The 13377-nt window shown below is 48.4% G+C and overlaps 1 pseudogene; it reads left to right on the top strand.

Annotated features, from left to right (window-relative positions):
• The first annotated feature begins 2272 nt into the window (after positions 1–2272).
• On the top strand, positions 2273–10740 carry LOC123191946 (flavonoid 3',5'-hydroxylase 2-like; annotated as a pseudogene).
• The last annotated feature ends 2637 nt before the right edge of the window (positions 10741–13377 follow it).

The following is a 13377-nucleotide window of genomic DNA, read 5'->3' as shown; positions in this document are numbered from 1 at the left end:
CCGGGACCAAAAGGTCCAGATGAACCGGGACCAATGGCCCATGTGGCCCGGCCGGCCCCCTGGGCTCACGAACCGGGACCAATGCCCATATTGGTCCCGGTTCTGGACTGAAACGGGACTAATGGGCTGACCCGGCCTGGACCAAAGCCCTGTTTTCTACTAGTGTTCTAGTGTTTTATGTACTGTGTCAATGATAAATAGATTGGAAGTTTCTCTCGAAACAAAAGGATTTTGATTGAGCTTGGAGGATATCCAGAGCTAACGATGGTAAGGTGTTCAAATCAGACAATCATGTGAACTAGAAAACTGAAGGTCAGCACTCTTCCAGATGAGAGGGGGGGGGGGGGGGGAGGGGGTTGGTGTTGAATAGTTTTCTCGGGCCGTTTTGATTCATATGATTTGTAAAATACATGAATATCAGAAACACAGAAATTAAGTGGCATGTTATCCTCAACACTACATAATTAGTTTCATTTAGCAGAAGGGTTTCCCTGTGATTTTCATTAAGAAAACCATAGTAGTCTACAAAATTAGTGTGGATGTTTGATTGTGCACATGAAACCTCCTAAGATAGCATTTTAACACGGTTGGGCCACGAAATATGAACTACAGTGCAGGTTGAAACAAATCGTAATGTCCAAGATCGACTACATCAAGCGAACAGAAAGCCAGAAACGCCCAGGTCGTGAGATAACTAAGATTATACTAAGTTTTATTGTCCTAAAAAAGTGGCTAGTCAAATTTTCAACCTAGAAACATGGCATGCCTATGCACCAAATCGGAGAGAGTACCAAAAGAGAGCAAAAGGACCAGTTTTCATGAACCTCCTATGCTATACGTGGGTTCGTGTGTGTTCATTCATGAACCTCCTTAAGCATTGCAACATAGGTTAAGTTTTAGAAACATCATCGATCTTGTAATCCATCAAATCCCAATTAAGAGAGAGTCAAAGGAAAGAGCTCCATGGGAGCTCATTGAGAGCTCGTGTGTGGAGAGTGGGGGACTAAGGAGAGAGGGGGGAAGGAGAAAGGGGCTGGGGCGGCGTCCTTCTGTAATCGCGGGCAGGGCGGAGGCCATGCGCGACAAGGTGCACGCACGTTACCGACGTGGGGCTGAGTGGTGGTGGCGCGAGGTGGGAGTCGGGAGGGAAAGAGTGCAGTGTGGTTGCGGGCTAGGTTTAGAAGAGGATGGGATCCGAGAAAAGGACGTGAACGATCAACCCTCATTCGACGGCCGCGCGCCCGATAGGCTAAGCAGTTTTCACATATAATAAACTTTCTCGTCCAACTTTAATCCAATATACTTGGCTTTTTACGAAACTAAGCCAAAAGCCTAAAAAAAACTGATTTTGGGGTGTTGGACTTAACTTATTTTCACCCCCGGCTCCTTCACGATGGAAATGAGCTGGGGGTAGGGCAGCTTCCGACAGCAGCTACTTAAATATCCACTTGCCACTGAAGTTGACAGTAATTGCAAGAAAAATGCCATCACGCCTACGCACTGTAATCTAGCATCTCCATTCGCCCAGAAAAAAGGGAAATGCCCGCCCCAGCGCCGCGAGAGACAAAGCAGCGTTGCTAGGGATTCCGCCTCTGCCACTTAAACTGTTGTCTCTGGTCACCGCCAGGCCTTCGTTGCTCCCCCTTGTTCCTTTCCCGACACGTAGCCACCGACCTGTGCCGCTTGCCCGTAGAGTTCCCTCCCTCCCCCCAACAACCGACGATGTCGGCGACCCGCGGCGCTCGATCAATGGACAGAAGCACGCGGCAAGTCGTGGTGACCAATGGCGCACCGTGGGTCGTTTATTTTTGACCAATCACTGACCAGGTCGTCCGTCCGAGCGTATGAGGGTGTGTGAGGCGCCTGGCTATAGATACTCTTAGGCTCTGGCTGGAATGAGGGTAAATTTCGTGTGCTCAATAATATTTCTTGGCTCAAACTTGAACTAAATACCGGTGGTCACAACAAAATTTTACCGGGCTTCAAACAGGCCCTTAGTCGAGTATCATGTCTTATCTACAAGACGATTATTGTAGAGCCATAGAGGAACCACAGAATGATTATATACGTATCAAATTATCGGTTGGTAGAACTGCAAGTCAAAGCGAAACGGTAGGAACTATCTGTACAAGATGATTATATATGTGCAAAGTCAGAAGATTGAAGTGAACAAGATAACCAACTCTTTACTCGGGGTGACCTGGCCTATATAATGTGACCCGCCGTGCTCCTACGTAGCACTGAGACTTGCACCACCCGTAGTACGCACGCCATGCAGCTCGCCGCGGTGTACACGGACCCTTGGGTGCTCTCCGCCACCGCCCTCTTCGTCCTCGTCCACCTCCTGCTCCGGCACTTCCGCTCCGGCGGCCGCCGCCTCCCGCCGGGACCGCGCGGCTTCCCGATACTCGGCGCGCTGCCGCTCGTCGGCCCGACCCCGCACACCGGGCTGGCGGCGCTGGCCCGGAAGCACGGCCCGGTCATGTACCTCAAGATGGGCACCTGCGGCGTCGTGGTGGCGTCGTCCCCCGCGGCGGCGCGACAGTTCCTCAAGGTGCAGGACGCGCGCTTCGCCGACCGCCCCGCCGTCGCCAGCGCCGTGGACATCACGTACGGCTTCCAGACCATCGCGTTCGGCATGCAGGGGCCCCGGTGGAAGCAGATGCGCAAGCTGTCGACCGTGCACCTGCTCGGGGCGCAGGCCATGGCGGAGTGGGCGTCCGTTCGCCGGGACGAGGCCGGCCGCCTGCTGCGCGACGTGGTCGGGGCCTCCGTGGCCGGCGAGCTGGTCTCCGTGCCGGACGTGCTGGTGCGCGCGTTCGCCAACATCGTCGGGCAGATCACGCTGAGCAAGAGGCTGTTCGACACCCAGGGCGACGAGGCCAACAGGTACTGGATCTCAGAATGCAATGCAATGCATGGTTACTCTTACTCACTCACACGATCGACACGGATGTTGTAAGGAAAGGAACTTGATGCTTACCTTAAAATGTTTTGCGCGCGCAGATACAAGGAGATGATCACGTTGGTGCAGAGCGGGTCGGGGCTGTTCAACATCAGCGACTTCGTGCCGGCCCTGTCACGCTTCGACCTGCAGGGCGTGCAGGCGAAGCTGCGGAAGATCCACCTCCGCTTCGACGACATGATCACCAGCCTCCTGGACGAGCACTCGGCGACGGCCAAGCAGCGGCAGGGCCGGCCGGACTTCATCGACAAGCTCCGAGCCAGCATGGCCGACAGCAAGGACAGCAACGACGCCGACACGATCTCCGAAGTCAACGTCAAGGGATTCGTATTTGTAAGCGCCAACTTCTTAGTAACCTTTTCCGTTCCGTTAATTTGTCCAGGAGGATCAATCTCTAGTCGTAGTACAAGCGAAGAATAAAATATGGGTGATCGAATTGCATGCAGGACATGTTCACCGCCGGCACGGACACGGCGTCGATCATCGCGGAGTGGGCGATGGCGGAGATGATCAAGAACCCGTCCATCATGGCGCGCGCGCAGGAGGAGATGGACCGCGTGGTCGGCCGCGGCCGCCGCCTCGAGGAGTCGGACGTCGCCGGCCTCCCCTACCTGCAGGCCGTATGCAAGGAGGCGATGCGGCTCCACCCCTCGACGCCGCTCAGCATCCCGCACTTCTCCGGCGAGGAGTGCGAGGTGGACGGGTACCACATCCCGAAGAACACGCAGCTGCTCGTCAATATCTGGGCCATCGGCCGGGACGCGGCGACGTGGGAGGAGCCGCTGGAGTTCCGGCCGGAGCGGTTCCTGTCCGGGCCGACGGCGAACTTTGGACGTGCTGGGGAACCACTTCGAGCTCATCCCCTTCGGCGCCGGCCGGAGGATCTGCGTGGGGAAGCTGGCCGGCATGGTGTTCGTGCAGTACTTTCTGCTTCCTGGAAAAGAGCTTATCAATGGCTTGGTGTTCCTTAATGATGACAGTTGGTGTGTGAAGATGGCTAAGTACATTTGTGTTGGAGGAGTTGCTAATGTGTATGTGGAGTATCATGGAGAGGAAGATAGCAATGACAACAGCAGTGGGAGTGATTTTGAGGATGAAATCATGGAACAGAGTGATGATGATGAACTAGATGCAGTTATAACTGCTGAAGAACCAGATGCAGTTATAACTGCTGATGAACCAGATGCAGTAACTGGTGTTGAACCTGCAGAGTCTGACACTAATGTGCTCATACCTGATGAAACTGGTGTGATCACTCAAAGAATTTGCAGCCCCTTGAAGCAGAGAAGAAGCAATGCCATAGAAGTAGATGTGGATGAAATGACAGGCATGGAAGGAGTTTTTTCTCAGGTTTTGGATCCAAGTCAACCTGCATCAGACTGTGCTTCTGAACCTCAGGCTTCAGGGCATGTCAATAACCAAATGGTGATAGCTGCAAATGTTGACAGTGGCAATCAAAATTCAGACTCAGACAGTGACACTGAATACATTGGACATACTGATGATAGTAGGGAGGATTCAGAAGTTGTGGAGCTCAGGAGACATGCTAGGAAATTTAAGAAAAGGATGAGAGACTCCAAGAGCTGGATAGGTAGGGATGCTACAGGGATAGTGCCAATTGAATTGATTGCCAACATGGAGGAGCAAATTGAAAGAGAAGAAATGGATTGGAACTATGATTCATCTGATGAGGACTACAGCTATGATGAAGATTCAGATGGTCATATAAGGAAGAGGAAGAGTACATTCCCAAGATACAACCCTGAAAGTGAAGTACCACATTTTGCTTTGACCATGGTTTTTAGAAGAAAGAATCAGCTGTGCAAAGCTTTGAGAAGATATGGACTAGTAACAAAGAGGAGCATAAAGTTCATGAAATCTGAGTGTGACAGAGTAAGGGCAAAGTGTGGATGGCCTGACTGCCCATGGCTGATATATGCAGCCAAGAGATCAAGGACTTCAAGATTCCAAGTCATAACCTATAATGATGATCACCAATGTGCACAGAACAGATGCAACAAGTTGGTTACTGCAAAGGTGATTGCACAGAGGTATGAGCACTTCATATTGGCAAATCCTATGTGGAAAATTGAGAGCATGAAAGCAACTATTTTGCAAGATATGTTTGCTGATGTCTCCACTTCAAAGTGCAAGCATGCAAAAAGAATTGCCATGGACAAATTATTGTGTGGAATGAACAATGAATACACTAGAGTGTTTGACTACCAACTTGAGCTGCTAAGGAGCAACCCTGGAAGCACAGTTGCTGTTTGCATGGATCCAACCAACATGGAGGAAAGTGTATTCCAGAGCTTCTACGTGTGCTTTAATGCAATGAAGCAAGGATTCAAGGCTGGTTGCAGAAAAGTAATAGGCCTTGATGGTTGTTTCTTCAAAGGTGCAGTGAAGGGTGAGCTATTATGTGCCATAGGTAGAGATGCAAATAATCAAATGTATCCACTAGCCTGGGCTGTAGTTGAGAATGAAACTAATATCACATGGAAGTGGTTTGTTGGGCTGCTCATTAAGGACTTGGAAATAAACAATAATGGAGCTGGCTGGGTTATTATTTCTGATCAGCAGAAGGGCTTGATAAATGCAGTGAATGATTACCTTCCTGCTGCAGAGCATAGGATGTGTGCTAGGCACATTTATGCTAATTGGAGGAAGAAACATAGAGATCATGAGTGGCAAAAGAAATTCTGGGCAGTTGCTAAGGCTTCCAACAGGCAAGATTTCAACTATTATAAGGCCAAGCTTGCACAGGTCACTCCTGAAGGGGCTAAAGACATCATGAGGACTGAGCCAGTGCACTGGGCAAGGGCTTTTTTCTCAGTTGGTTCAAATTGTGAGTCAGTTGACAACACCCTTTGTGAGTCATTCAACCATGCTATAGTTGATGCTAGGTTTTATCCTATTATTTCTATGAATGAAAAAATTAGGAAGAAAGTACTTGTGAGAATTCAGGAACAAAGAGAGAAAGGTGCCAATTTTAGAGGAAAAATATGCCATGCTGTTTTTAAGAAGCTCAAGAAAAGTATTGCTAGAACACAATATCTTGAAGTGCTCTGGAATGGAGAAAATGGATTTGAAGTGAAGCAAGTGAATGGAAGAGGAAGGCAGTACACTGTGGACCTGGAAAAGTGGACATGCTCTTGTGGGTACTTCCAGCTGGCAGGGCTTCCTTGCCATCATGCAATTAGTGCCATCTACAAGTGCAACAAAAATATTGAAGATTTTATTGCTCCTTGCTACTTTGTTGAAGTGTTCAACAAAATCTATGAGCATTGCTTGGAGCCAGTGGAGGGTGAAGAGATGTGGCCAGTGTCACCCAATCCTAGGCCAGTGCCTCCTGAATATGTTAGGTTGCCAGGAAAAGAGAAGAAAAAAGGAAGGCCTAAAAACAATGATAGAAGAAGAGAAGAAACTGAGCAACCTAAGGGAAAGAAAATGAGCAAGCATGGCACAATTATCAAATGCTCATTGTGTGGTAACCCTGGACACAACAAATCAGGATGTAAACAGAACCCAGAGAGAGGCAAGAAAAAGAATGCACATCTTGCTAGAACTAGCAAGAAAAAGAACCCAACTGAGGTATTTGTTGTTGTCATGTACTTAGTGCATATTGCATATTTATCCTGCTTATTAGTCTTCTGTTGGAACTTATTGCATATATATCCTTAATTTGTAGCAAGCCAAAGGAAGTGCATTTGCCTCTGCCTCTGCATCTGCTCCACCAACAGCAACAAGTTCAGTACCAGCAGGTCCTTCTACTGGGACCAACAGGTTTAAGCCTCCAAGAAAGAGAACTGTAACTGCTGAAGCTGGATCATCTACTGCCCCTACAGCATCTACTTCCACAAGGACAGGATCTGGAGCTAAGAGGGGAAGAAGGCCTGCATCATCAGTGCCAAGCTTCAGATATTTCACTTGCAGTGGAAACTATTAGTTGTAGTTGAAGAAGGGTTGCATCTAGTTCTTTTGTTCAAGTTGCAATGTTCCAAAACATTTCTGATGTAATGTTGCAAACTTATCTTTTGTTCATGGCTCAAACTAGGGGTCATGTATGTGTGGGAGTGACTTGTTTCAAACTCACTTTATGTGCAATTAACTTGGTCTGGATGATCTTTCTATTATCAGTTGCATTTCCTTGTTATTTAACTGCTAGCAGTGTTTCTAAATGCCATCCTGACAATGCTATCTAGTGCTTTGTCTTCCAATCTGGATCATATATGCATTGGAATTATCTTATAACTTGCATCATCTATGCATTATCTTACAAACTGCATCATCTTCCACTTTACTGCATTATCTTACAAACTGCATCATCTTCCACTTCACTGCCAGCAAAGATTGCAAACATATATGCATTTCAGAGGTACAAAATGATGGCATAACACAACTTGCACTTCCACTTTCATTGATTCCAAACAGTGGCAAATGCATACAACTTCCAATTTAAACAAAGCATACAACTTGCATCTTCAGTGCCCAAAAGATCAGTTCATTCTAAAACCCTAAAGCATTACTAGATTGCATAAAAATAACACTTGCAAATCTTATTGCAGTAGCATCTTCCCTGCAACTAAACCAACCACAAAGACAACAAACAGCATGACAACATTCTGATATTTCCCCTTTAGTGCATTTATCTCTGCATTTTTCTGCTTCAACTGATCTTGCAGAGACATAGCCATTCCCATTCCTCCTGCTTCAGCTTCAGGCAGAGCCACAACTGCAGTGGGATCTTCAATCACAGCAGCACTTCCTTGACCTCTCAGCATGCGCACTTCATCTCGCAAATCACCAATCAAATCACTCCAAAACTTGGGAAGAGGATCATCATGCCATTCCACGAATCCACAACCACCATGCTGTTCAATTGTACCAACAGAAATCAATGAGAGGGGAGAAAAACAAATGAACAGAAAATAAACACCAACTTGAAGCTCACCATGGCATCAACGCAGGCGTAGTACCTTCTGCCTGGGTTCTGACGGCTCCACGAGATCCACCTTGGCGCCTTCCGATGGGGGTTGCACCAGCACAGCTTCGCTGGCTCGTATGCCATCGGGTTCTCGCGGTACGGCACCGGCGACTTCGATTCCTCCCCTCTCCTTCCGGCGGCTCGACGAAAGCCGGGAGCACTCGAACCACCCGAAGACCACGACATTGCCCTCAACGCAGCCGCCGCCGCCGCCCCCTGCGCAATCGCCTCCTCCGCCGCACCCCTCAAGGAATCGCCGCCGCCGCCTAACCCTAGTTTCTCCCCCCCCAAATCCCCAATCCATTTGCTGTTCACCCCCCGCGCGTTCCAGTTATAACCTGGCCCACCTAACTAGCAATCCTAGCCACGTCAGCGTTTTTTGGGCTAAAACGACACTAAAGTTTGATTTGGACCGGGATTAGTTAGTTTGGGGTCCGAACGACAGGGATTTCGACTTCAGGGTTTGATTCGCCGGACGTATATGAATTCAAGGTTTTAAATGGACTTTTTTCAGAAGCTGGACATGGAGGAGCAGTTCGGACTCACGATGCCCAAGGCCGTGCCGCTGCAGGCCTTTGTCACGCCACGGTTGGCGCCGGCCGCCTACGCGTGACGGGCGCGTCCGGTCCCGTGTGCACGTCTGCGCGGATGAGATGCGGCCATGCGGATTCTGTATGGATCGATTGTCCACTTTTTTATCGTATTTGTATTGAATGTACATGAAATGCCAAGAGGTGGATCAATGAAAATAAGTTATGCTGCCTTTTTCTACTTCGTCGTTCCTAGCTTCGGCTGCTTTGCTATGTTCTTCTCTTGTCCATCAATGAAAATCAGCTATGCTGCTTTTTCGTCAAATTTTTTTGCGCATCTCATGTACATTATACAATCTAAAAAAATTTAATCAACACAAAAATAATCGTGCATATTTTCTAAGCAGGGCGAAAGGGACGCCACCACTCCAACTACTCTTCGCCGGCGAGGGAGTTGGTACCCTCCTCCTCCGCTCGCTGGTCTGGCAGCGGGAGGGGGCGAGGACACCGTTCTCTGCGCTTTGGCACGGTAGATAGGGTAGCTAGGGTTAGGTTTAGGGCTTTTCGGCAACGACACTGAGGTGGCACTGGCGTTGTCGAGGGGAATACGGATCCCTCGGCTCCTTGTCCACCATCCCGGTGGCGGTTTCGTCATCGACAGTGAGGAGAGCGTGGTGTGGCTTGATCTCTATCCCTCTGGGGTGGTACATCCTGGTCTTCGATCCCTGGGTGTTGGAGGCATGATGGTGGTGTTGCTGGCTCAGCGGGTTTTTGTTTCCTAGCTCCGTCCTCGTTCCAACGACGCCGTCGTTGCGGAGGTTGGGGAGGTTGTGGGCCTCGTGGAGGTCGTGTGTATGTGGTTCCACGTCGGCTTGGCCGGCGATGGGATTCTCAGATAGATGGCTTCGATTCCGGCGTCGACGACTGCTTCTTTCGGATGCTTGGCAGTGATGACCACCCATCTGCGTGAGACTACAAAGTTTGTTGGAATCTGGCAGTGGGGTTGCCGTAGCGGTTGGGGCGGTGAGCCACCGGCTCATCCAGGAAGAAGGGGTCGGGAAGCTTCTTAGGGATCTAGTTGTAATTTTCTTCTTTTTCGGGGTTGCCTTGAAATGTCGGTTGGTTATTAGATCTGAGGGTATATTTCACAAAAAAAAATGCAGACAACAATATTGACAAGATTTTTTTTAAAGGGGTTGTTAGATGCTGAAACTTGTGCTAGTCAGAATCTAAGATTTTTGAGGGTTCAAATTTTGTATCAAGTAAGGTATGGAAGAAAAATACTACAGTTTGCCATCACAAATGTCATCTCTAACGCCGACCCACAAATGTCTTCGATATATGTCTGTTTTTGTGTCCGGACATGGGCGCGGACATGATGCCGGAGTGAGCCATCCAATGCTAATCACAATGTATCCGGTTGGGAGGAGAAAAAGTAAGTAAGGACCATGTATGTGGTGGGATTTGTGGTGTGATGTCTGGTGGAGAGGAGAGAAATGAGAGGGGACTATGCATTTGAAGAGAGAGAAATAGGGGACCACGTGCAGGCTTTTGGTTTGTCAAGTGGATGTCCAAACTCCGGTATAGCTCCTCCACGTTTGTCTCACTTTTGCTGAAAAACGGATGTCCGTACCACTTCACAGATCGATAATGGTCTTTATTGAATTGCAAAAGTGAACAAAAATGTTCGAACAAACATGTACCGGTATTTTGCAGGTTTTCCTTGGAGATGCCCTTAGACCATAAAGATTAAACCCTCGCATCCAAGAATAGCTACTTGTTAACATTTGGGCCATCAGCCGGGACCCATCGAGAGTTTCGGCTGGAGCGGTTCCTGTCAGGACCAATGAGCAACGTGCATGCGCTAGGGAACTACTTCGAGCTCATCCCTTTCGGCACCGGGCCGAGGATCTGCGTTGAGAAGCTGGCTGGCATGGTGCTCGTGCAGTACTTCCTGAGTATGCCGGTGCATGCGTTCGAGTGGCGGTTGCCGGAAGTCGAGAAGCTGGACATGGAGGAGTTGCTCAGCCTGACCATACCCAAGGTTGTGCCACGACGGGCCATTGTCACCGCACGGTTGGCGCCAGCCGCGTACGTACGCGTGATGGCGCGTCCCATGTGCACGTTGCGGAGACCCTCTAGACTAGCCCACGGATATGGATGTGGGAGAATATGTCATTCAACCGCATCCTTTAAATATCATCTCTTCTCACGTTCGCCCAATTTAAAATTCAAATGCATAGGGCACAATCACATAATGCACGATCACAATCAAAAAGAGGGTGATGTTCGTAGTTTTCACATTCCGGGTCACAAAAATATCTTAGTCTGGCAGTACGTGCAAACAAATGAATTTTTTGCCCGCTATCCGGGCCTCCAGGCTCACTCTGTCACCGGCTCCGCCTCGCCATCCGCCTCATGCTCACCCGCTTCATTCTTCACCGTCTCCAACTTGGTCTTCAAGCGCTTCAACATCCTGAGACGGACAGCTTGCACGATTTGCATCATCATCCGACTTCTTCATCTTCAAGGTCACCATCTTCGAATCCTCCGAAGCAGCCACGATCTCAACCTTCTTCTCTTCGAGCATGGCCATCTTCTCTTCGAGCTTGAGATTCTTATCGATCGCCGTCATCAACATGTTAAACCTCTCGGCCTTTTTTTCCTCCTTGACGTTGGAGCGCTTGACACATGTCTCCTCCTTCTTCGCCAAGATGTCCTCGAACCTCTTCATCATCTTGTCTGCCGTACCTTCTATTTTCTCCTTCTCGTCCTCCCACTTCTTTCCCTGGAACTCTCTTTTAACCTTCTTGGGCGGCACTTTTGTTGGGTCGGTTGGATCACCCGCTTTTTTCTCGATGCCGATGCTAGTAGTCTTGACGGTGTTGGCAATGAATAAATTACACTTGGGTTGCCCAACACCAACAATGCATGAGGACGAAGTTCCTCTTCTCCACCTTTAAGAACGAGTTGCACGCATGGGAAGGCTATAAAGAAAAAACATTCTTGTCAAGTTGCATATCCGGCCAAATGACCAATAAATAGAGCTTATTCAGCCAACAGGTTGTATATCTGGCCAGATGGCCAACACATGGAACAACTTACTTGTTCGGTTATTTGTGCACCACTTTGCCATAGACCGGTTAGTTGTTTCAATGGTGTTCAATATTTGGACACGACCTCTTGGATGATGTACCATCAATGGTTGAGCGACTTCGTCCCACGATTGTGGATGAGTTTGTCGTGGTAGGGCTCGAAATGCTTGTGCTCATGGAACCAAATATGAACGTTGGCCCAAAATGTTGTGCCTTTTTGCTCCGTACCATTGATCGGATCGATACTAGTGGACAACCACACATCGCACAACAAATCGTCCTCCCGCATGTTCAATCTATCTCCTCTACGCCTCCATGAAGGCCTTCCTTTGGATTTGTAGAGCATGATGGCTATCCGCATCTGCGCTTCCGGGATGGCCACAATCGCCATAGGTGGAAAGGAGCAAGACGCTACCATCGCCTACAAGAGCATGAGAGAGGGGAGCGGCTTCCGATATGATTCCCTTGCGTGCATCAGATCGTCAGCGTAATATCCAATGTGCGACAGGTCCTACGAAGGAGAAGTCGTCCAGGTAGCTTTGCATAGTAGCGGCCCTTTTACGTTGGCATGACGGGTCCTCATAGATGAGAGAGGCCCAATGGGGTGCTGCGTGGATACTAGAAGATCTGATTTGTCGGTAAGTACATCCAATGATTGACGACCTCTAATCACTGAGAGGGCTCCTAGGTATCTCTAGTCGTTGTCTTCATGATCTTACCAACTTCCATTGCTATGTTTTACTTGTAGACTCAAAGATGGTGGTTCGCTACTAGGTGATACATCTCCAACGTATCTATAATTTTTTATTGTTCCATTATTTATATTATCTGTTTTGGATGTTTAATGGGCTTTAATATGCTCTTTTATAATATTTTTGGGACTAACCTATTAACCGGAGGCTCAGTTCCAATTCCTGTTTTTTTGCCTATTTTAGAGTTTTGCAGAAAAGGAATACCAAATGGAGTCCAAACGGAATGAAACCTTCGTGATGATCTTTCTTGGACCAAAAGCAAACCAGAAGACTTGGAGTTGAAGTCTGGAACTCCGCAAGGCAGCCACGAGGCAGGAGGGTGCGCCCAGGGGGGTAGGCGTGCCCCCACCCTTGTGAGCCCCACGGAGCTCCACCGACGTACTTCTTTCGCCTATATATACCCTTATACCCTAAAAATATCAGGGGGGCCACGAAACCACTTTTCCACCACCGCAACCTTCTGTACCCGTGAGATTTCATCTTGGGGCCTTTTCTGGAGATCTGCCGGAGGGGGAATCGATTGCGGAGGGCTTCTACATCAACACCATAGCCTCTCTGATGAAGCGTGAGTAGTTTACCACAGACCTTCGGGTCTATAGTTATTAGCTAGATGACTTCTTTTCTCTCTTTGATTCTCAATACAAAGTTCTCCTCGATGTTCTTGAAGATCTATTCGATATAATACTCTTTTGCGGTGTGTTTGCCAAGATTTGATGAATTGTGGATTTATGAACAGGTTTATCTATGAATATTATTTGGTTCTTCTCTGAATTCTTATATGCATGATTTGATATCTTTGCAAGTCTCTTCGAATTATCGATTTAGTTTGGCCTACTAGATTGATCTTTCTTGCAATGGGAGAAGTGCTTAGTTTTGGGTTTAATCTTGTGGTGTCCTTTCCCAGTGACAGTAGGGGCAGCAAGGCACGTATTGTATTGTTGCCATCGAGGATAAAAAGATGGGGTTTATATCATATTGCTTGAGTTTATCCCTCTACATCATGTCATCTTGCTTAAAGCGTTACTCTGTTCTTATGAACTTAATACTC

Source organism: Triticum aestivum, chromosome 2A (genome assembly GCF_018294505.1).
Source record: "Triticum aestivum cultivar Chinese Spring chromosome 2A, IWGSC CS RefSeq v2.1, whole genome shotgun sequence".
Classification (NCBI taxonomy): Eukaryota; Viridiplantae; Streptophyta; class Magnoliopsida; order Poales; family Poaceae; genus Triticum; species Triticum aestivum.
This window is presented reverse-complemented; position numbering and strand designations above follow the sequence as displayed.